The sequence below is a fragment of the Columba livia genome, chromosome 1 (genome assembly GCF_036013475.1).
Source record: "Columba livia isolate bColLiv1 breed racing homer chromosome 1, bColLiv1.pat.W.v2, whole genome shotgun sequence".
Taxonomy (NCBI): Eukaryota; Metazoa; Chordata; class Aves; order Columbiformes; family Columbidae; genus Columba; species Columba livia.
This window is the reverse complement of record NC_088602.1, coordinates 165,279,699-165,305,248: the sequence shown is the minus strand read 5'-3', so window position 1 is coordinate 165,305,248 and position 25,550 is coordinate 165,279,699.

The following is a 25,550-nucleotide window of genomic DNA, read 5'->3' as shown; positions in this document are numbered from 1 at the left end:
AAAATGAGAGAATTTACAGGGGAAAATATCCCAAAGCTTTTAATTTTAGCTTACCTATTTCTTGTGTGCATTGCAAGTTTCCATTTATTCTAAATCTCATTTCCCCAGGTCCGTTTTGCTAATAATCCTAGCAAATTTTGCTTGTGAACTAAGCATGCTTGCTAGAAACCTTACAAGCATTGTACAGCTGCTTTTAAGACACCTACAGGAACGTGGGACGCTGCTCTGCAGCGTTCATGTTACCTGCTCATTATGTAGCACAGCAGCGGTACATTGGGAAACTGGCTGCACATTTACAATTCAGTGGATAATCCTATCCTTCATCTACAGGGTCCTTGCGTTTGGTATGTGTTGGACTGCATCCACTGTTACTATATATTGCTCAAGTCCAAGATAAAGGGCAGTGCTGATTTGCTGGAATTAGGTTCTCAAGTGATTATTTTCTCCGCAGCCCGCTTTCCAGATGGAGCTGCAGGCAGTGTGGACCCAGCCTGAGCTGCAGATAACATAAGGTCAGCGGCCAGGGGAGCTGCAGTGATGGAGAAGGCGGTTATTCTATCAGTGATGGTGGTGGGGTGTAATATGAACTGCAAAAAGGCCTTTTTGGCTAATCATTCCTAAAGAAAGAACCCTTTTCAGTGGAAATTATTCAGGGAGACGTAATTGTGGTTGTTTGGCTACTCCCATGGTGGGTTTGCACACTGCCTTATGTTCTCAAGAATAATCAAGTTACTTAAAATGTTTAACAGTTCAATTACTTACATGCTGCACGTGCATAGAGGTTCATCCATACAAATATAGAAAGAACCTAATTTACTGCTCTGAAATAAAAGATTGGAGTGATGTAAAATGTGTGAGAAGCTTCTGCAAATACCTTGGTATGGTTAAACAATTATTATTGCATAATATTTATGCAAAGAGTAGTGTACATGACCCAAAGCAGGAAAGCATCCTGTGTCCTTCGTGGAAACATGGGAAGAATTCTTATACTTAGGCTTTTTACTGGAAGTTTTTCCCTTTGGAGAAATGGCAATTAGAGGAGGGAACTGGAGAAGCTGGAGGGTAGAGAGTCAAATGAAAGTCTGAAGTTGGGGCATGTTAAATCTCATTACAAAATGCTCAAGCCATGAACAAATGTCCTTTTCTGAACTAAACTTGACACAGGTGTCATCAATTCGAGTTGAAATTAATTTTGTTGATTTTTATCAGGAATTGGAGATACTGATCCACCGGTAGAGCAAATACTTTCAGAGAGGCTTGTCACCTCTTTTCCTAGTGCCTTGCATCCAGCTGAGAATGCCTCTCTGTGGCCTCTTGGCTTCTCTCTCACAATATTAACTCTCTCCAGTCATCTCCACACCTGAGTCTGAGATATATTCCCTAGGCCAGGGGTGTCAAACTCATTTTCATTGGGGTCCACATCAGCTTTTGCCTTCAAAGGGCCGAACGTAATTTTAGGACTGTATAGGAGTAGTTACATTTATACTGTCCTAAAATTACATTCAGCCCTTTGAAGCAACCGTTAGGTTGATGTGGCCCCCCGTGAAAATGAATTTGATACCCCTGCTAGTCTCTCCTGATGGTCGGTGAAGAGAAACAGACCTTTCATTGAAAAATCCTCAAACTGATTTCCATGTCCTAGGTTAGAAGGGATGCACTCTAGAATAATCACTAGGTTCTTTCTCTCATATAGAGTGAGAGCTTGCTCAGATATCACTGACTCCATGTAGTTGGGTGAATCTTACGTTCTCCTTCTGAATGGTCCTACATGTTGTTTAATGTGCTTTAACCTTAGTATTAACTCCTAATACCTCAAATAAAGAACAGCTTGCTCTGCTTACATGTTGATTTTGCAGTCCACTGCAACTGCAGTAGCTTAGAGGAAATCCTTAGCAATATGCTTCCTGAATTTTGGAAACATGTGCTTGAGTATTTGGAACGGTGGCAATTTATTTCTGAGAAGTTGCAGGGTTTGGCTCATCCCATGGCAGCTTCCTGTGCTCCGTGCCTGCGGGCACACACACTTTTCCCTGGGGAATTTTGTACTACATGCTAATTTATATGTATTCTTTTATTTATATAAAGAAGAAATAAGTATTTCTTTCAGTCCTTATCTCATGCTTCTCTCAGTTCTCAAAAGTCACTTCCCCAACACAAGAGGCCAAATTCTGCTGTTTAGTGTCAAAGTAAAATGGCTCATTTGAAATCATTTGATTCACTTTGGATTGACATTAATGTAATTGCTAATCAAGTTAAGCTTGTGGGGCATAAAGCTGGACATTTTAAGTGCAGCTTCCTTGAGAAACGAGTGATCTAACAGGATCTAAACACATTTGTGTTTTTTAGTGTCAGCTACACTGAGTTTTCATGTAAAGCACACTGGAGTGGTTTGGTTTTTCTCCAGCTGTCAGGCAGCAGCCCTCTGCTGTGTGGGGAACCCAGCTGGACTCCTATTCTTGGGCAATAGATGTTGGGGTTGTAGCTCTGCTGTCCCCAGCTCAGCTGTGCTGGGTTTGCACAGCAGTATCAGGCTGGCAATAAACACTTTGAGGAATCACAGAGAGGGGCGGGGTTTCTGCTTCTTTCAGGTGGTCTTGCAGGCCCAGAGTAGTAGAAAAACATAATCTGATAGTGGCTACCAAAGTGCAAGGGACGTACTCTCACTGCATTTGAGGAAGTGCTGGGTGAAGGGAGTCTCTGCCAGTTTAACATGATTGTTTTTCTGAGTCAAACCCTGCTGGGCCATAGGTGCTGCCTGTAGTACACTGCAGTCTTGCAAAGACTGCATTCGACATGTGAGTATTTTTCCCAGTACTACTGTTGGCTTCTTGGGAGATCTCAAGGGACTAACATGACATTACTTTTATGTGGTAGCTAGAGATCACATACCTGTTTACTTTTTGTAATGCACTAGTGAAGGTGTCGACAGTTAACCATAAAGAGCCAGAATAAGATTAAAGCTGATTTTTCTTACACAGTTGCAGTTTATCGCTATCTTTGTCTTCTCAGACCTTCATTTTTGCACAAAAGGGGTACACTGCTGCCAAGCTTTGGGGCTATAAAATCCAGAAGGGCAACTGGGGAGACTAGGCATTTCTTAACATCATTATTATGAAATAGTGAAAGAAGTTTTGGAAGTTATAGGGGCTACCCACATATTCTCTTACTTTACCTGACTGCTAATCTCCTGCCGTGCTTGTTTTCTTTTTTCTCCATGTAGCCAGGAGGATGGTCGTACTGAATCAGCATCTTGTGAAATGGGGCCGTCTCATGTCACAGAAGATGCTTACTCATGACAGGGAAGGGCAGCCAAATTCACTACAGGAGCAGAGAGCAGTAGATAGACTCTTGGAGGTGTCCCTGTTTTAGGTGGTGCACTGAATTCCGCCTTATCTTTTGTTTAATGTGTTGTAAATAAGGCTGCCTCCTACTCCTGTTTATCTGTCCAGCTAAAACTTCTAGCACCAGTGATGGTGAAAAGGACCAGGCACTGGGCTCATATTCACAGTAACACACAAGTCCATCAACTTTCATTGTTTCCCATAAGTTTTTCACTTGTTTTTAGTTTAAGTGGTAGGAGGGGGTCTCTTTGTTTTTATCTTGTGCTGTGAATTTCCTTGCACAGTGATATTTAAGCATCACTTTTCAGCTAAATGTTTGAAAAATCAGTGACTATGCAAAACCCCGCAATATCATACTTTTTGCATGATGATCTGTTAATATGCTTGTGGAGTGAATTTATCCCACTTGTAAATTAATACACTTAGAAACAAATAATTGTGGGTTATTTTGTTTTGCTCTGTTTTGTTTTTCAAAGTAAGTTGCTATTCAGTCTTGGCTTGCTGTCAATACTTGTAAATGCTAATGGAGTGTTTTAGTTAAATCCTTAAAAACTTTCTCAGTTGACTAATGTAATTCAGATAACATAGAATAGATTATTGTTACCTTAGGTTAGAGGGAAAGATGCTATTGATTGCTGCAAATGAATTTCTTATGTGCAAGTGGCAATATAGGAGTGAGCTGTGACTTAGTTTTTTTGGTTTGAGTTTGCTCCTGCACTCAACAGAGAACATTCCCAGACTCTACTTGATGTCAGTGAGAAGAAGATTTGTCCCTTGGTGCTCTAACATACAGAGCTTTCATTTGTTTGGACATTTTTTCCAGTCATAATAGCTTTGTTAAGAACTGTGTAATGTATCATAGAGTACAATAAATGGTGAAGAACTGGCTGTTCTCAGAAAGATCGTCAATGGAGACTCATCACTGAATGGCAGTATTTTCAGTCAAGTTCTGCAGGGACCAGCACCGTAAAAGCACTATTAAGGATTTTCATTAGTGTTTTGAAAATTCGTATAAAATCTCTGTTTTTAAAATGCTTATATGCCACAGCTTGAAGGAGTATAAAACAAGGACAATAAAATGCTGATACCAAGTGATCTATATTGCTTGATAAGCAATCCATTTATGTTATATTTGACCTTATTGAAACATATTCAAAGTCATTCACTTAGGAGTATTAAATACAGGACATCTGCCTCTGCAACGGGAAACGATGTCCAGTGGCTGGGATGAATTTGCAGCTGGGCAGATGAGGAAGAGGAACAGCTAACAGCACAGTGTTAGAGCAGAAAGTGAGACCTTTGGGTGTGTGTATAACAGTCAGGGGAAGGAAATATGTGATTTTGCTTTGAAACGTGGCATGGTGGATGCAAGAAAACTGCTTATCACGTTGATGTCAATGGTGGTGGACTTCAGAAACCGGGGAGAGGGCAGAGCAGTGCCACCAGAATGACATCAGGGTTGAAAGAGATGCTGGCAGTTGGACCATAGCTCTCTAGCCTGGTTAGCATATCAAAAGGACAGGGCTGAGAAGCCGCTTAACAGCCTGAAAGAACCTTCCCAGCATCAAATATTTATTGGGTGACCAAGAATCCTACAGCTTTATGGAGAAGGAGATAATGAGAAATTTGGGAAATACCTGAGCCCAAACATTTTTTAGAAGTAGATTACACATTTTTCACAGAGGGTTTGATCCTTTGAGCAGCCCACCAAATAAACCAAGGGCTCCATTTCCTGCTGTGTGCAAATCACGATCATGTGACTTTCTGGAAGGTATATTTAAGTAAAACGTAAGTTAGTAGGTTCTTTATTAGAAAAAATGGATAAAATGTGTAGGCCTGTGATATATGAGAGACTGAAACAACAGAACAGTTAATAAAATATTAGATCATCAGCCCTTTTCATTTGTCCTTAAACTTTGAGGTTACAAATATGTAAGGTCCTGTATTTATGGCATTTTCTCACTTTTCCCTGCATTCCCTGAGCAGTAACTGGCCAGACCACGTTGTCTTGGTAGTCTTTCTTTGTATATGGGTTTAAGGTTCTTAAAGGTGTGTGTATTTTTTGTAGCTTCTTCCCAACCTGTGCTTTGTGCAGCTATCCTGACAAAAAACCAAACCAAACCAAAACAAAACAACCACCCACCCAACCAACCAGCTAAAAATCTTAATATTTTATAAGAGTATTTAGGGATCAACCTTTTATTGAGAGGAAGAATCCTCCTCCAATTAACATCAATGATGCATATACATTTAGACATACTTCCCTTGCTTTCAAGGATCACTAAAGTTGTTTTCAGCTCTGATTCTTTAAAAAAGTTTTGTGATTAATCTATATATACCTATAAACTGTGCCCTTTTCCTGCTTATTTGATACTGTTGTTACCTTTCAAAAATAATATTTTCATTGCTTTGTTACCTGTTCTTTTTTGTTTGGTTGCTTTTTTTGCTTAGGTTGTGTTATCATTTTGACCTCACAGTTTAGTAAACAAATGATAAGGTAAATACAAAAGGGAAACAAAAACATGCCAAGAGTTTATATAGGGAAAGTGGGTGCATGTCTACAAGGGACAGTTGTTTCAATGCATGTTTAAATAAGTATTAGAGTCCCAAATGCATCTCACAAGTGCAGAGCATAATTTGCCACTTTATAGTGGCAAATTACTTTACCTGCATTGGATTTCTTGTGGCTTTTGGCCCTCTCTGTGTTGAGTACAATATTTCAGGAGGCACCGCAGTACTGAAGGACAGAAGCTTGATTATCTTTTACTTTCATAAGTACATTAGTGACTAGAAATAAAAAACAAGGTTGGGCTCTAGCTGCTAGGAGGAGAGGGTCCCCTACGTAAGGAACATAGAAGCTCAGTAGACGTGATTGAAAAGCAGTAGCATTTTGCATATGTTGACAAAAACATGGTAGTATGGTCTGCTGCAGCGGACAGGAAAGAAACATAGGTTATCCAGCCGTCTTAACTGTCTTGTGTATCTCTTATTTCAGCAGTTACAGAACTAATATTTCATTTATTTTTGCTTGAACACAAATTCAGACAGGAAGCCTAAATGAATGAGAAGCTTTTGTCTTCCATCTGGACTGGCCACTTTTTTACACTATTGAACAAATCCGAGTTCTTGTAACCTGGTCATTTTTGTGAGCCAGTCAGATCAGTGGAAGTGATCCCTGAGTTCAGTCCTGAAGACACTGCACTAATAAGCATATGGTAGTTCTCCTTGCATGTTATTGTCATGATTGGGAAGCAGATAATTTTGGAAGCTTACAGCTGAGGTTAGGTTGAATGTCAACTTTTTGTTTAGGCCTTTTGGTGGCTCAGAGATCATCTCATTTTCTTTGCCAGGAATATTTCTTTCTATTATTTTACTTAAATGAGAGATCCATAGAGATTTCCATCACTTTTTGTGAAAGGGGCTATATGATATGGTTCCTGCAACACAGGGAGGGGAAGGGGGCTGAAGTAGAGGCCCTGGACATCCTTTCCTGTCCATGCTCCTTGACACAAAATAGTCATTTTTGCCCATTTTGGTGCAGGTTTATGTCCTGCAGCTGTAACAGTGGATGCAGCCATTTAAAAGTGGGCTTAAACTGCAACACTGAAAGAGTTTGATGTATTTGACTAGAGAGACTTCAGAGACCTGAAATCTTCTGCACTGCCATCTCGGTGGTGAAAGAAGCGGCTTTGTCCTCTTAGAAGTCATAATCTCATGACTTTTGTGGCTCTTCCCACAGAAAATGTGCCTTGGAGCAGCCCTGGGGAGCAATGCCGCAAATATTACATCAGATTTGCGTCATCAGAGAGCCCAGGCTTAGTAAAAAGCTCCTTCTATGGACAACTTCATAGTTTCACACCACTTTGGGTAGCAGTAAAGAACCACCAAGAGAAGTGTGAATGCCAGAGAGAGCAACCAGCTTTGTGCATTCTTCTCCTGCATTAGGTTCATAGCAAACATGAACTTTTTGATGTCTCAGGGTTACACAAGAGTCATGTAATAATAAGTAATCTAAAGACTCAATTTTATGGAAATTACATATTTAGGGGTCAAACCACACCATGGAAAAAAGTTTTCAAATTGTCCAAAAGCAAAATCCACTAAAATTCTTGCTGTTTGTAAAAAACTTTAGCAGCTTTCTGAACAAAAACATCCTAAAATAAGTATCCTACGTGGTAGAAATGTGGAAAGCAAAGGTTCTTATGTTTCTGATTTTTTCCTCATTTCAGCCCGTCAAAGTCATTCACTCAAGTTAATCCAAATTTGCAAAGCTTTTGATATCTCTTAAAGAGATTTTAAAGTGGTTTATTTTTTCTTTTGCAAACAAAAGGGAAAAACAAATTTCAACAATAAAACCTCAGTTGCAATTTCACCTGTGTTCTCATGATTTTCTCTAAATCCCTAAAGAAAATGAAAAACTACTTCTTCATGTCCTTCATAGTTTTTATAACCCAATGATCAGTTCAGTAAAGCTTATGATAGTTTCATTCCTGACTTTCAGAGAGACTGTACTTTCACTCCACAGAGCTTAGTGTTAAAAGCTGATGGGAAATTTAATTGATTAGTAAGTTATTTGTTTCCATCTGTATTAAAAGAGCAAACTTAAGGTTAATATACCTGCTTGCCTTGTATGACAGTAAATAAAGGAGCTGCCTATTATCTGGTATCTGAGTATATTGTCACAAATGTTAAAACAAGGTCAAAATCTTAATTTCAAGCTTTAATATGCTTCAATTTGCCTTATCTAAACACTATATGTAGGTTTATATCCTGTAAATGGTAGTATGAGGCTCATCCAAGGGTCAGTCCTGATGCAATACAACCTGTGCTCAAAGTGGCACATGAGGAAAGCAGAAATCTGGAGTCCTGGCAAAGTTTTCCTCCTTTGCTTCATGTCTGTTCCTGATATCAGGTGGCCAGGGCACTGCTGATCAATTGTTCCCAACTGGAAACAGGAAAAAGGAAAGTAGCACAATGGGCAGGGCAGGGTCTGGGGGCTGACAGGCTTTCTGGGTGACTCTGGTGTGACCATAAGTGCATTGCAGACACAACCCCACTGAGAGTGCAGGCTGCAGGGGGTATCTTAAATGTAATATTGCCAATTAGTTTCTAGTATTTTAAATGCCTGAGGATGTAGTTAATCTGTAGGTACTGTCACTTCACATATATTAAGTTTTTTTGTCTAATTTTAGAAACGTTAGTGCACAGAGATGGACAGTGTGTTGACAGTAACGCACACTCCATGAAGTGGTAAACAGAGATAATCTCTTAACAAGGCTCAGGTTTTGTAGCAACATGTATAAGATATGAGAAGCAAAAAATGCACTGTGTAGGAATAGTTGTGTTCCCTTAGAAGAGGGTGTATCTGTGTGTGCAGCAGCCAGATAGCTATCCTGCAAAACACTCTGCAAAGGGCAGTGTTCATATCTAACTGACAGATCAGCAGCTCTGCCTCCTCCTAAGGGTGCATCGTGCTCTAGTCTGCTACCCAACAAGAGATTATGACTTTTTGTGTGTGTGTTTCCTTGGTTCTTTGGGTTTTTGTTTTGGGAGGAAGGATTTTGTTGACTTTCTTATTCCCGTGCAATGGGTAAGTCCAGATCACCCAGCATTAACACTTGGAAGAATATTTTAAAATATCACCTCAGAAATTAAGTCGTCCTGGCACTTAAGCTGTGGGCCACACACAGACCAGATACAACTACACCAGAACAGTTAATAACCTGGTGATGAGGCTTTCAACGGGAGGCAGAAAGCTTAAGCTGAAGCCTCTCTTCCATTAACTTCACATCACCAGTCTGTCTTCTAGGCCTGTGTGAAAACTGCCTGAGTATGAAATATTAATTGGCAAATGCTCACACTGTACATGGGGGATTCAAACTATGAAGCTATTTTAGGGAACTCTCTCATTCATTTTGAATCAAAATTTCATTCTAGATCTGAGAAAACATTTTTTTCTGAACATTTTATCAAAAGTAAGCCATTCTCATGAAAGTTTCTGTTTCTATAAATTGATTTATTTTTTTTTTCCACTGTGGAATGAACTTCCATTTTGCACTGCTTTGTAGAATTATGCAGCTGTTTGCCATAGAGAGGTCTTTGTCAGCTGGGGTCCCAGTATGGTGTTAAGGGAGATGACACATTCTTGTATGATATCTAGACTCAGAAAGTTTTGGTCTACAAAGCATTTGGTTCATTTTCAGGTTGCTGAGGAACTGGGGTAGTTCAGTTCCCTTGCCCTGATATCTTGATTTCCATTTGAAAGTGAGAATACTGGTACTGATCTCATTCTTACAATACTTCAGAATCTACAGGCAACATTTTGTATCAACAAGATTCAAAGATTGGGCTGTTCTAAACATTTAATTTTATTGGCACTCTTGAATAATTGAACCATGCAGAAGAGGAACATTATCTTCTTCCTGGAAACAATAATTTAATCCACAGGACTTCATCCCCTATGGGTACTTTGCTTTTTGCTTAGAAAATGGCAAAATTTATCCCCAAACCAGCCCTGTGTTACTGAGCAGGCATCTGATTTGAGAGAACCCTGTTGACTGTGACCTGCCCTCTAGATTCATAGAAGAGTGGTTTGTCCAGTTGATGAATATGGTCAAGTTACTCTGATTTCACTCCTGGTTTTGTAGTCATCTGTCTGCTACTGGGAAATGTAGCTTTGGCTACTGTGAAGGCGGGGGGGGCGGAATGTCCTGTCAGTTTACATCAACTGGTGATTTTAACTAATGATTTCCCTCTCCTTACTCTTGGGGTGACACCTTATGGGTGGTGCTGACTCCAGAGCAGTAGCCCCATGTTAGTGCATAAGGCTTTATGCAGGTATTGGGCACTGAAGTATGATATCACTGAACATTCTTGTTTCAATATATAGTGATGTTTTACCTATTTATGTATCTTCCTGAAATTGTGAGCATGTCTGCCTAACTAATAAAGAAACAAAAAGGTGGCTCTTTCATACCCCAACTAAAAGATTAATCTATGTTAAAGTAATAGAATTTAGTTTATTGTAAACAACATGGGGCTTTTGTAGTGGTTTTCTGTTGTTGTTGTTGTTGTGTGGTTTGTTGTTTGGTTTTTTTTTTTTTTCCTTTTCATGTTAGCATCTAAATCGATGTTTTTTCTCTCATCATTTTTTGTTTATGTGATTGTTCCCTCCAGACACAGGTACTGTAATTTTTATATATCAATTAATCTTTCTTTCTCACAAAAAAATCATGTTACGATGATATCCTGCAGCTCTCAGTTGTTTACATAGTATTAGCACAGGGAAATGGTACTTTCAGTTTGATACATAAAGCCCTTCTTGTCTCTTGTGCCTTTTGTCTGTAGGCTATTGTGCATATGACTAAAGCCATGCATGGCTTGAGCAAATGTTTGAATAGGGTTCTTGTGCAGTAGGACTGTATAAGCCATTAGGCATACTCCCTTTAACTTGGTGATGAAAACATTGTGGTACATTTGGTGGCACAAAATAGAGTAAAATTGCTTTTGTGGCAGCAGAATAAACAGCATTCTAATGTGGTTTTGTTATTGTGCACGTGTGTGTGCTGAATACTTCTGGCAAAATTATCGAGGGCTAAGCATGAAAAGTGTTAAGATTATTGGAGTTCTGGGCTGAACGCTGGGCTGAAAACAGAAAAATATGTATTGCTTTTTTCATTCTGAAATGTGAAATCAATATTATTCTGTCATTTTTTTTGCAATCGGAGCCCTGAAATCTGCTAATTGACATGTGAGGCTGTTGCTAACCATCTTTTCTATGTATAAAGCCTTTTGTAAGAGTGTTATTTTTCTTTCCTCTCTATATGTGATGAGTACTACCATAGGGACCTGATTTTTTTCTGTGGGAAAGTGAAAAATATGGGAAGCTGCTCTCTGCCAAGCTATTTCCTCAAGGATCCACTTTACATACTGCCAAATCAATGACCTGTCAGGTGTAGTTATGTGCCACAACAATGATATGAGGTCAATCAGATGAAACCAAGGTACGGAGTCCCAGCAGAGCCCAGCTATCTGTTTAACGTTGTCAATTAAAATTTTCTTTGGTACAGAGCATCCTCTTTCAGTTTAATTTGTTTCTAGATTTGATTAACTCTGAATTTGCATCTATTTTGTGAAATTTCAACAATGGAAAAATTATTTCCTTTATTTTGCTCTGTCTTGAAGTATTATACAATAAGTTTGCTATTTTGTCTTTCAACGCAAACCCATCCTTGTTATATCTATTTGCAGCTCTTCCTGGTCTAGAGAAACTGTCTGTTTCATGTAGAAAAATAAACAAATATGTTCTTTGCTGTAACAGCGAGGTGGTATTTAATTAGTCTATCCTGCAGTAACATAAATTCAAGTGTCTCCTAAACACATAAGTGTTTTCTTGAATGCCATCTTATAGCTATAACATATTTGTTTTGTCTTGCAAGTCCATGTTTGTGGAGCAAAAGATAGACAAATTTGGTCCATAAATCAGTATTTTTACATGGAGTCACTTCTCATTGTGTCCTGGTAAGCCTGCATTTTACCGATGTTTCAAACCTTTTGATAGCAGAGAATAAATTATTTTCTTAAAATAGATTCCTTCCAGTTTTTTCCTTAATACTATATTATTTTAAAAAGGTTCTGTTAGCTTAATGACTGAGAACTGCAAAGTATTAAAAACAAATACTCATTTGGTATACTGTGTACTACACACAGTATATCAGTGCAACAGCATTTTTAACCAGTACATGTACCTTAATGAAAGCAGAAGATGTAAATGATAATGTAGAAACTAAACATCTGGATTAAAATTGCATTTCTTAAGTAAAGTTACAAAAAATGTCAGGAAAAAAAGAGACAATAAAGTCACAGAATGCTAAAAGCAGATTTAAAAATATCTCATTCAGAAATGCAGACATCCTAAATGAAAGCTGATGCAAGATTTTGTATGGAAGACCTGTTTCATTTTCAAGATATTGTAATTCATGCTTAATTTACTCTCTTGCTATAGATAGTCTAAGCACTATCATTTGAGCATAAGTTAGTGCAAGTCTGCATTGTGATTCCTTTTTTCAGATATTTTGAAGTCATCTGTTGATTTTCTGATCTTCAAGACCAGTACTGCATCATTTCAACAACTGCACTTTATGTTTCAAAAACATGTAAAAAATTACAGTTCTTCAAGCAAAAGCAGCAGAGATCTGGTTCCACAACGGAGAGCTGGAAAAAGAACACAAAGGTGGGATGTGAGATGATACCCTCCTCCTTTCATGGGGGATAATTTGTGGTGAACTTATGAAGTTGATACACAATTTGAGGAAATTAGCATCCCACCCATTTTTCTTTGTGTGCTCCATAGAATTCACATCCTTCCATTTTTGTTTTTTGTTTCCTTGAATTGTGCCTCATAACTTATTGTCATTGCTCGTTAGCTGTGGATGTGTTAGGAAGGTTGTCCAGATAGTGACGCTACATGGAAATAGCTGAGTAGCTCAGAAGAGAGATTTGTATTCACAGTGACCTTCAATGAAATGCAAAGCTAAAGAAAGCTGCTCCTAGTTTACCACATCTGAAACAAAGTGAGAACTATTATTATCTCTAGTCGTTGCTGTCATGATATTTAAAGATATCCTAGTGCAAAGGATATATGTTTTCACACGGGAGCCTACTTTTATCTTTATTTTGGTGGATGGGATGCGTCATTTGAGCTCTCTTTTCCCCCTGACCATCAGATTTAGGACCTTGTTGCCCAGGTCTCAGCCAGGGCTGCTGAACGGTTTGACAGGCAAGCCCGAGAGCCTCGGCGTGTTTCCACCTTACCCCTTTCTCCTGGAAGGGAAGAGATACACGTAACTTTGCGATTTGTTTTTTGCTGTTTGCTTTTTCTCTTTCTATAATAATTCCTCCCTGTTTTCCTGATAACAGCAAGGAAATACCAGATCCAGGCTCCAGATCCACGCCAGAGCCATGCCCCAGGAGCAGACTGAGTTGCTCCAAACCAGCTGGCAAGGAAAAGCCTCCATATGACAGGAGCGTGGGATGGCAAGGGGGTGGTGGGGGCTGGAGAGGACCCCGCTCTCCAGGGTAGCTGCGTTTGGGCAAGCTGCAATCTGTCCCTCAGTGTGCACCTGCCTGCAGCGATGGTCTGAGAGCATCGCTTCCAGGGGGAAGGCCGCAGGAGGGCACAGAGCGCTGGGGGCCACGTCCTCAGCTGCTGCTCCGCTCCTGCCAGACAATGAAAGCCAGTCCTGCTTTCATCAGGTGAGGAACTGAGCCTGAAGGCTAACTCAGTGAATTTTTCCCTAATCTGCTTTATCAGAGGGTGGAATTAGCCTCTCCTCCCAGACAAATGTGCTGCCAAGACTGAGCTCTCGCCTCTCCAGAGCACAAGCTCCTCCTGGAGCCTTTCCCTCTGCTCCTTGTGCTGCTTGTGCTGCTCGGTGCCCTACACCCTCCAGCTTTGTGCTACTCAGCTGTGTTTTCCTCCTCTAAACCTTATAGAGAGGGGCCGTGCCGGCTCCCCATCTCTGCAGAAAACACTGCACCCTGCCTCCCTGAGGTGGGATTTTGTCCAGGTGCCACAACCCAAACAACAGCTTGTGGGGCTACTGGGGTAAAACACTGCCTGTCCAGCCTATCAAGGGACCCTGTTTTACAAATTTGGTCCCGAATGGGGAATAAATGCTCATCAAATTGACAAAAGAGGTGCTATCCTGTTGTGTTACGCAGATGGGAAACCTGCTTGCATTGAGCATATCGCTTTTGAGCAACTCCCCTAGTACATCCACATAAAAATGTCTGTCCCACAAGCCTTGGATCTCCCGTGGGTAGCTTGTTTGGGATACTTCACAAAGCTGTCTGGTGGAGACTTATTGGATACATCTGACTTGCTCATATTTCTAAAACTGGGCAAAGAACTTCTTTATTTGTGTCTGTTCCCTCCATCTGCCTGACACGAGGTTGGTTAACCAAGAAGGGAAGCCTGCCGTGTTCTAAAATGGGGAAGATTGTCTGTGTGCAGCTTGAAAATGGAGTGGTGTCTCAGCAACTGTTCAGTCTCAGTACAAAGAAAGTCAGGATGGCAGGAGTAGAGACAGAGTGTGTAAGATGTAGTTTTATTTTAAGTGAAATTTAAAACCTACTACTAGAAATAAATGCTTTCTTCACAATGTGGTAACGAGGAAGGGAGAACGTATTTTCCAAGCAAATTGCAAAAGTTCAGGAAATTCTTTGCTCACTATTTGTTTCAAGTGATATAAAGGAGAAGGAAGAGACTCTATCCAGTGTAAATCATATTTTTAAGAATTTCCCAATATTGCTTCCTGTCTTTGTGTTTGAGCAGCAGATTGTATATAGAAATAAAACAAATTTGCTTTATCTTTTCAGAAGAAAGTGTCTGCTATATCATTCGCTGGCTCTCATTTGTTCGTTCATTCAAAAACAGCAGGAAAAGGGCTTTTGTGTTAAGAACAGTCAAGGTCAGGGATTTTTATTTTTTATGTTGGCTGCCAGTAGCTTGACTTCTCTGACTACTATTTCCAAGTCGATCTCGAATAGCAATCTAATTGCTAGCTTACAGGGAGATAGTTCACAGCTACAAGTTAGCTGCAGTGAGCACAGAACAGAAAAAGATTTCAGGACAAAATTAAAAGTCTTGTACTGTCTCGGCCCCTGTTCATGGCAATCTCCAATTAAGTTAATCAAGCCTACTAAAGTCTGCCAAATTTGACCCGGGTGCTGCAAATTCTTTTTCATGTACACTTACCTTTGGAATCAGTATGAGCAAAAGCTTTACCTATGTGACTCAGTTTACAGAATTAGGGCCTCATACAGCAGGCTTCACCATACCGAATATTTATTTTCATAGCAAGCAATCAAAAATGCAAAACAATGTTGTGATTTTGTAAAAATGAGAAACAGTGTTTTGCAAGTGATGTCCTGCATGTCTGGGACATTTTTCAAGCCATACTACCTTGACATGGCACAGTCAATTGCCCTGTCTCATTCACACTCAAATTACTATAGTTTTAATGCCTCAAGTTAATGGCTAAATGAAAGTAAAATAAATTATTAGCCAAAATATCTATGCCATAAAATGACAGTATGGAAGTATGAGCATTTCTTGTTGAGTTTATTTTTCTGGCAACGGGGTGTTTTGGTGGCAGGCAGGAACAGCAGAGGTAGAAATGTGTTGTAGCTTATTCCCTGGTCTGTAAAACAGCCACCATATAAGAATGCAACTTAATCACAGTTCCACTGACAACTCCTCTTTAAGCCACTCATTAGCAGTCTGTGACACAAAGCAAGTTTTTGCTTTTTTTCACCTTTAATGTAATTCTCAAGATTTTATGCATGTATCAATTAGAGATATCCAGTCATGGAAAGCAGGTTTCAAACTCTGGAGAAGGACAATAAATCACCAACCATATGGGCTTTTGTCATTAAAAGAAAGCTGTAATAAGACAAAAGCCGAAGTAAGTTAAAACAGCTGAACAGTGATCTGAGGCAGTCTTATGCAAAACCCACTACCTTGGCTTGTTCACAGGCAGCTTCTTTAGAAGACTGAAAGAAAACCTTTTTCAACTCCCTATTTCTTGGCTGCGTCGGAAAGAAAGCAAAGAAAAAGCCATCTCAGTGCTGCTTTTCATGCTCTGCTTACTTTGTTTTCACATGAGATCCTGTGCGCTACCTTTGTTTTTTGCCCCTTGCTTTTTAGAGGGCTTCTTGTGCAAAACAATAGGGCGTCCCGATAACAACAGGCAGTTGCTCCAAGGCCTAGTTGTTCAGCAGGATTCACTCCAAGAAACCGAGAGGGGTGTGTTGAGTCCTTTTTCCATCACCAAGCCTTTACAGTTAGCAGGCCAGATGGCATGAGATGGGCCCCCCAAAAAATAACGACAATAAATAATACTGCGACTTGCAACGTAGGACCGAGCTTGGTTACTTCCACTTCATCACACTGTTTGGAAGCGCCTTTGATGTATAAAAGCACCCTCTAAGATAATGAAATGCGGTGGCAGCTGGCTAATGGCTGGGAAAGTGCAAACCCTGCATTGAACTCTTCCCACCAGGCTATTCAGCGCCCCGGCAATGTCAGTCTCAAGGAGGCGGGGAAGAAACGGAGGCTTGTTGCTGTGCAGCCTTTGGGCTTCTGGGCAGGCTGCTGTAGGTGGGGTATTATTTGCCTTGCTGAATAGAAGTGATGTGCCCGAGGCAAAGGGAAAGTTTTTACTGTCTTAACACATTAACCTTGCAGGCTCTGTCCTAGAAATGTTAAATGAAGCCACAGGGTCACGCTGCTTGAAGAGACGCTGCTCTTGGGTAAACTTTAAAATGAGCTTTTTATTTATTTATTTATTTATTTTTACTACAATCCTATCAGTCATGCAGTCAGGGTTAGTTTCCTTTCAGGAAGGACTATCTTGTGGCTCAGGTCCATGGGAAATAAAAAAATAAACACATCCAGACTTTTCTCTCAGCTGCTCCAGGCCTAAATGTGGGGCAGAGTAAATGACAAAGATCCAAAATAGACAGTGGACTCAGACAAATATGAACCCCCTATTTGTTCAGGAGCTTTGGAACAGTAGGGGTTTTATTCCTTGAACACAAAGAAAAGTTTCTGGTCTCTCTGTTAAATGATCCTGCGTTAATAATATTATAATGGGATCTGATCCTGTAAATACTTGATTAGATGTGCACTTATGTTCATGCACATCATTAGTTCTGCTAACTCAGTGCCACAATTTGTCACCAGACCTTGCAGGCTTGGGGCTTGCCACTGCCAAATGCGGCAACAGCAGAGAAGGTGCTATGCAAGATTTGAAATGAGTAAGTGGCGAAAGCCCAATTTACCAGAACAAATATTTTGGGAATCAGAAGTCAGGTCTGTCTTTTATTATTTGGAGAAATAAATTCTTACTTTTTGATAGTTAAATTGTGGAATATTCATGCACCATTATAAAATCCAACTTGCCAGCTGTCCAGATTCAAGGGCTAGCTAATTCTGAAATAATACTGTCCTGGGTATTGTGATCTTGCAGGCTGGGCCAGCGTCATTTATGACCAAATGGTCATGTCGTGACACTTTTATCTCCAGAACAGAAGTCCATGATTGCCTGAAAGCTGCAGTAGCCTCTGAAATCTCATCATTTCAGGCGGGGCAAATGATTTCTAAAGGGACATTTTGCATACTTTGTCTCAAATGGCTACCCAGATCCATAGTCAAGGCAAGGCTGCTGAATCTCTGTGTGTATTTCCATTGACTGTATGCCAAAGGTGTATTGATTATTGTCACTTAGGCTAATATATAGTGCATCTCACAGTATAACTCTAATATATTTCCTGAGAATAAGGATAAGTCAATGTCACCAAAACTTTCAGTGTCAAGCCAGAACAGCTCTACTTAATACTAAGATTATGACAGCAAAGTTCTGATCTGTTCCTTATGATCCCTTATCCTGGCAATGCATTGTTGCTTTTTAGGAAGAGCCTTTTTATTTCATTGCATTGACACTCACTAAGAAATCCCAGCCCGGCTGGATAAATTGGCCCTACCAGTCAGCCTTTGACCACTGCTTTCACAGAGTTTATTTTCTAAATAAGGTTTTGAGAGCTGTTTGCTTGATAGACTGCTTCACAGCCTTATGATTATTTGTTTCTGACTCTTTTTGATTGCTCTGCTAATCTCTAGACTTTGGCCTCGGGGCTATTATTTATATTGTACTTTTATTGGTGTTTGCTATTTGAAACTTTGTTTTCAGTAGATTTGCGGCCCCTTTCTAAACTGCTTTTCTGATTAAATTTTGTCAAAAAGGTTGGGTGGATTTTTTTTCCCTTGTTTGTCCTCCTCCTAATCATTCAGCTGAGATCTCACCTGCCTTTTGTTTGTACCTGCCTTTGTGATTTGTTCTCAGATTAGAAGGGGCAGCTGCACAGCTTTTACTTTTATTAGTTCTTTGCAATCGGTCAGGCCAAATATTAACCACACATGTACTCCTCTCCCAAAACCTCAAGTGGATTACAACAGAAGTCCTTACTCCACAGTTAAAAAAAAAATAAAAATAAATCTTTGACTGTCATGTCATGCGGGGTTTTATGTGTGTGTGTGTCTAGATGTATCTGCTATAAGGACAGAGAGCACTTAAGTATTGAAAGTATGGGTACAAACTGGAACAAAAAAGGTTCCACTTAAATTTGAGAAGAAACTTCTTCTCAGTGAGGGTGACAGAGCTCTGGAACAGGCTGCCCAGGGAGGTTGTGGAGCCTCCTATGGAGACATTCAAAACCCGCCTGGACGCCTTCCTGTGTAACCTCATCTAGGTGTTCCTGCTCCAGCAGGGGGATTGGTCTAGATGATTTTTCGAGGTCCCTTCCAAACCCTAGCATTCTGTGATTCCGTGATTCTGTGAAACGTATAAAACTAGCCCAACCTTTCTGACAACTTGTCTAAACTTATTTTCTAACTCTTAGAGTGTAAAATTCAAACACAAATTTAGGTCTCAGCCCTGCAATGCCAGGAGCTCAGTGGGATAAGTATTTCCCAAGCACATGGATTTCTAAGGCATTGTGTTTCTTAGCTCTGATTCTTTGAGTTTCAACTACACAAAATGTAGTTTGATCCTTTTTAGATATTCTAATAAAGCAGCTTCTGGCTTGATTTGGGTGATTTACAAAGTTTTACTGTTTCTCAGTTATTGAGCATTCTGCCTGCTTACTGCTGATTGCTTGGTCAATGTCCTTAACAGGGAACCATGGAACTCCTACAATTTAATTAGAATAATCTCTGATGTGGGACTTTATTCCTACTAATAGTTTTCAAAAATGTATTTTGTTTTTCTTTTGGGCTCAGGTTTGGTGGGGAAGAGGGAGAAGGGGTGGAATACGCCATGGGTTAAGCTAAGCTCCCTGAAGACAAATTATTCATACCAAATTTCAGTTCTTTTACTAATTTTAGGTTACTACATTAATGCCTCAAATCCGAGGCTCCAAGACCCTTGCTGAGCAAGAGGCTGAATGGCCACAGTGACAGCAAAAGCCAATGGTCTCTGCAAGCAATTAGTTTTTTTTGGGAAATGGACATGTTATTGAGAACAGGAGCTTCAGTAGGGAGACAGTTAAGTGCAGAACACTGCTGACGGTAAACACTTAAGTGCCTAGTATTTGGGATCCCAAATCAACTGATATGCAATTAGTAGGTTATTTTGAAAATGTAGTTCTTGGCAAAGAATCATAACGGTGTAATGTGCTAGCCAATACTGAATTTGTCCATGCCTAAGTCTGTGTGTCTACATAATGTGTGCTGAGGCTGATAAAGAAGGTAAGCTGTTTTTCTTGTTATCCAGTGCTATTTCTTTGTATACTGTGCCAAATGATTATTTAACACCTAGCAGGACCCTGGGTATGGAATTTCGTTATTCTATTTATGATATGTTTTATAACAGACAGTGTATGTCTGTGGTGATGAGGTGTGTTCATCTCCTGAGCGATACCAGTCCTGATATACTAAACCAGGTTACAGTTGTTCTCACTTCTTCACATTTCAGCTACCAGCAGTGGATTTGCTTTGCGGCTCATTTTTAGGCATTCTTTTCCCTCATCTCTGCATTGGCTCTTTTAACCTCACTTCTGTCCAGTTCTGTAAGAAGTATTTGCCTCACATTTTTCAAAAGTGCATTAGCGTTCATCATTCTCCTGAGTCATGCTTTCTAACCTCCTGTCTGAATGGTTTTCTGTGTTCTTTTCCATTGCTCAGACTTTCTGAATTTTTGGCCATTTCAATTTGCATTTTTATCAGTCCTCTCAACCATCCACCTTTAGCTTTTATAATCTGTTAAGTGATTCTTTTCACATCTGAGGTTGCTGAAGTGACACACAGGATGAGTCCACTCTCTTTTCTGGCTGACATGACGATGGTCTCTTGAGGTCCTTTTAGTGAAACCTTCTCAGCTTTCTGGACTGCAGCCTGAGCTCATTCCAAGCTCCATTTCATTCCACTGCAGGTTTCACTAGCACGGTGTTTCTTTGAATCACTGAAGCTGTTATATTAATAATTGGATTATAAGACCAGTGAGTTGTTTGATCCTTCATAAGCTTTTGATGCTTATTTTACTTTAGCTTTTTTTTTTTTTGAGTAAAAATACCTTAAATAATGATAGTTTCCTAAGATATGCACAGATTTGCTTCAATGGATCAGACCCTATTCTCTACATTCATTTTGAGTTTTGTCTCCCAGCCAGAATCTGTCAGAGGTGCATGGCATTTGATAGATGTTTCCTCTCTCTCAGGAGTGAGATTCAACATCTGCTGTAGGACTGACTTCAAAGGGTTTCTCCCAGTGCAGTGTCTGTGGAAATTTAGCCTACTTACACCAGCAAATCTATGAGCGACTATATTACAGTGTCTTATCTACCGAAGTCCACAAAGTACTTGATAGTCTTATTCAAAAACAATGCATTTAGGTGGTTTCCAGAGAAAAAAAATCAGAAAAGCATAATTTCTAGACCCTGGGGGAAAAAAGAAAGAAAAAAAGAAAAACAAAGCAAACCACCAAACACAACAAAAAGCAACAAGCCACCACTCAGGTGTTGTTTTCGTTTGTTTGTTTTTGATTTTTTTTTTTCCCCAAATAATTCTGAATGTCTTTTCTCACCAGTGCAGTAGTGCACCTTTGTACCACCAGGTCAGAGTTTCTTCTGGAAACATGTGGTGTTTGGCTTTGAGCTCTTAGTGCTCCAGAGCAGACCTGCCCTGTCCAGGAGAAGTCTTCAAGGGTACTGCCATTGCCCTGATCCACTCAATATAAGTTGCTAGAAATCTTGTGACTCCCTGCCAGAAGAAGTGGGATTGATTGGAAGAACCTCTGTGCTGCAAGGAACTTCAAGCAGAATTCTTTGAGAGGATTGATTACCAGCAAAATGTAGGCACTCTTGAAGTGAGAAAAGTAAAACTACCAGCTGTCAGCTAGAAGAAGGAAGAAAGGAGGAAAGAAATGAAAAAACTTAGTGTGTGGTTGATAATTAATCTGCAAGGTGCTGCAGACTGCACTTAACCCTTGTAGTATCTAGATGGAAAAAGAAGATGCCATCTATGTCCACACATATCCCCTGTATTTCCAACAGAAGGTTATGCCTTAACTCTTCAAAGATTTGTGCATGTATTTAATCTTACTGACTTTTTAAATGGTAAACTTAAGCACTTAGGTCCATCTTTGCAGGAACAAGTTGTGTTTGGTTATAAAATTAAGACTGTATCTTGGTGTATCACATAAGTGGGCTGGATTGATGTTGGCCAAGCAGCTTTCATTCTGGAATTTTCAACCTTTTGCATGCTGAATCTGAAACTTTAGTGTAGTTTTAGTGCATTTTAACAATATACTTTAACTATATATGACTAGAAAACAGAAGAGATGTGGCACATCATAGCCATATGCCTGGTAATAATTAATTACCTGCAGATTTAGCTCGTGACTGGGGAAGCTCTGCAGTATGCCTTTTCCTTTCAGCTCTTGTTATTTCATGTATTCATTTAAATTAACAATAAGAAACTGAAAACATTACAATGTGGATTGAGGAAAGACAGCTTTTTAATACTGTTTGATTGTTTGCCAAAATTTTTGCAAGTGTTCCTGTTAGGACATATTACTATGTACTATATACAGCATATTTACATTCTTACAACATGTTGAAACTTCTCAGTTATAAATTTCTTGTATGTCTAGAGTTGCCTGGGAAAGCAAACCTGCACAACTGCCCTTGGCCTTCCTTGGTAAGGTTGATGCACCTTTTGACAGGTTGGTGGGATCTCGAGGACAAGGTCAGAACACCACAGCGAACTGCAAATGAATGTGTTTACAGGAGAAGGGGAGAAATTTGGAGTGGAAAGCTGAATGATTTATGTGAGATGAAAAGATAGAAAAGTGACAAGAAAAGATCAAAGTATGTTGATTCAGTTGCATAATTTGGCCTCAAGACTATTAAACACAGGTTACAGTTCACCAGGGGAATTCTTTCTGCTAGCCTGTTCTCCTCCCAGCCTGAGAGGAGGGAAGTGAGATGAGAAAAGGAAGAAACCTCATTGTTTTCATTTCTACCAAGCTGAAGAAAATCTTTAGTGGGGAGTATTTGGAGCACAACTGTGTGACATTTTCCTTTCCCTTCCTTGCCTGTCTTCTTTTTTTACTTCCTTTTCCTCCTCCTTTGGAAGGAGTTGTAGTAAATTCTGTTAAATATGAATGTTTGTCACACAATTAATTCTGGATTTTTTCACTGAACAAGGCAAGTTCTTCAAGATGTTCTTCTTGGTGAAAAATGACAAAAAGTGTAAGTGAGAATATTTATATGATCCTTTACATTTTAGTGATAGAACTATGTGAACAGTGGAATTGCAAAAGTTCAGAAATGCCAACAGGAATGCACCTCATTGTTTCTTCCTCAACAAGTTTCTACATGCACCTGTTACCATAGAAAGGAGATTTCCTCCTTGTGTCCTTGCCCAGCACTGAAAAAAAAAAAAGGGCAAAAAAAAATATATTGTCTGTAGGGAGGCTAGTGCATACTTTCTTAAATTCTTCTCACTGAAGTCTCTGGGAACTTTTTGATGATTTAAAGCATGGCCAAGATTTCTCTACAAATGATGAAAACCTGGCCTTCTAATTATTTGGAAAGGTAGTTTTATTTGCTTTCTCTCATCAAAAGATTTCTAGAACAACTTCTTGCTGCAGCACCATCCAATATTTAATTATGATGCGGACCCACGGGGCCTGATAGTGTATTGTCCTGTAGCTATTTTCAGCAGTTACAAATGGGTAAAGAATATTGCCTTAAGGGACTGGAGGTGCACTACAGGCACTGACCCTGCATGAACTGTTTACAACAAGCACATTATTCTCATAAGGAGATCTTCTTCCCTTGCCAAAATATTGCCTGTCCTCTTAGAGCATCACTATATTGCAGACTCACCCTATGTTGTTGTACAAACAAAATGCAAATCATAGATGTTTTTCTTCATTGGCCAAAATCTGAAAAGCTAGAAGGGATCATGAGGAGTGAAGAGTTTGAGTCAAGCAGAAGAGAAACTTCAAATTTGAAGCTAAATTCAAAACCTTTTATTAAATTTGTGGGATTTTCAACACTTTTTTCCTTGCCAGCTGGATTGTTTTAAAGCAAAAAAATGATATTTTAAAAGGAGAAGTAAAAATTTCATTTAGAAAAATACTGACATAAACATTTCACCTCTTTCAAACAGTCTTTTCAGTTTTAAAAATGTCAAAATGGAAACGTCAATAGTCACTATTTAAATGTTTTCCTATTACTTTTTAGTCTCTCCTCTTATCAGATAGGTAAAACCTTTATTACTTTTTTTTTTCCCCTTAAATTCCCTTGGAGTTGTGGGGAGACAAAAACAAATCATCACAAGTACTTGGTCCAGCTATAAAACTAAATAATCACTAGAGCATCTTCTGCTTGGGTATTGCAAAGCATGGGATTTATTATTTGCATTTTAAGCTCTTCACGTCATAAGCTGGTGCTGCTTGCATACAATGCAACCTTCTCTCACTTAGAGTGGAAAACCTTGGCAGAGGTTTGGGTGACTGACTTGCTGCTTCCTTCCGTTCTTGCTGCATTCTTCCCCAGAGTGTGGATGCTCATTTTGGTGTAATTTGGGATTTAGAACAGTTTGGGTTAGAAGTGACCTTCAAAGGTCATCTAGTATAACCCCCCTGCGATGAGCAGGGACATCTTCAACTAGATCAGGTTTCTCAGAGCCCCGTCCAGCCTGGCCTGGAATGTCTCCAGGGATGGGACATCTACCACCTCTCTGGGCAACCTGGTGTTTTAACACCCTCATTGTAAAAAATTTCTTCCTTATATTTAGTCTGAATCTCCCCTCATTTAGTTTAAAACCATTACCCCTTGACCTGTCACAACAGGCCCTACTAAAATGTCTGTCCCAATTTTTCTTGTAAGCTCCCTTTAAATACTGAAAGGCTGCCATAAGATTTCCTTGGAGCCTTTTCTTCTTCAAGCTGAACAGCCCTGACTCTCTCAGCCTGTCCTCACAGGAGAGATGTTCCATCCCTCTGATCATCTTGGTGGCCTCCTCTTGCCATCTCCAACAGGTCCATGTCTTTCCCATACTGAGGGCTCCAGAGCTGGGCACAGGACTCCAGGTGGGGTCTCACCAGGGCAGAGCAGAGGGGCAGAACCACCTCCCTTGGCCTGCTGGCCATGCTCCTTTTGATACAGCCCAACATATGATTTGCATTCTGAGTGCAAGAGCACATTGCCAGCTCATGTCCAATCTTTCATCCATCAGTACCTCCAAGTCCTTCTCTGCAGGGCTTCTCTCAATCTTTTCATTCCCCAGTCTGTATTGATACCAGGGGTGCCCCAACCCAGGTGCAGGACCTTGCACTTGGCCTTGTTGAACCTCATGAGGCTTGCATGGGCCCACTTCTTAAGCTTCTACACATCCTTCTAGATGGCATCCCATCCCTCAGGCATGTCAACTGCACTGGTCAGCTTGGTGTCATCTGCAAACTTGCTGAGGATGCACTCAATTTCACAATGTCATTGATGAAGATATTTAATAGTACTGTTTCCAATACGGACCCCTGAGGGGCACCGTTTGTCACCAGTCTCCAACTGGACATTGAGCAGATGACTACTATCCTTTGTTTAGGATATTAATCTTATTAAGCCTGGAAAATATGACCTTTTGAAAAGCTCTATTTACAAAAGGTAGGCCCAATAATGTATCTTTATTCCTACTGATTTGCATCCTTCCTGGGTAATCTGTAAAAATAGCTGCTCTCTTCCCACCAGAAATTCCTGTTCTGTGAGATGTACTCTTCTCCAGTTTCCTTTTTCCAAAATACTAATACTAATACTAATACTAATACTAATACTAATACTAATACTAATACTTTTATCGAAAAATGCAAATTTCATTTCTAGGTATCTTGCTTCCTGCAATAATGGAAAGCCCCTCAAGTATCTTACCATGCCTGCTACTGTTTGCTGTTTCAGTTCCACGTGCTAATGTGATTTTCTGTAAGGGGAGATGAATATATGAATTCTACAATGAAATTAGCAGAAAAGGAAAAAAAAAAAAAAAGAAGAAAAAAGGAAAAGCCTGACCAGTGCTTTCAGTGCTTTTAAGAACAGTAATCTCAATGGAAAATGTTAAATTGGTTCCACAGTACGAGTGTTACATGTA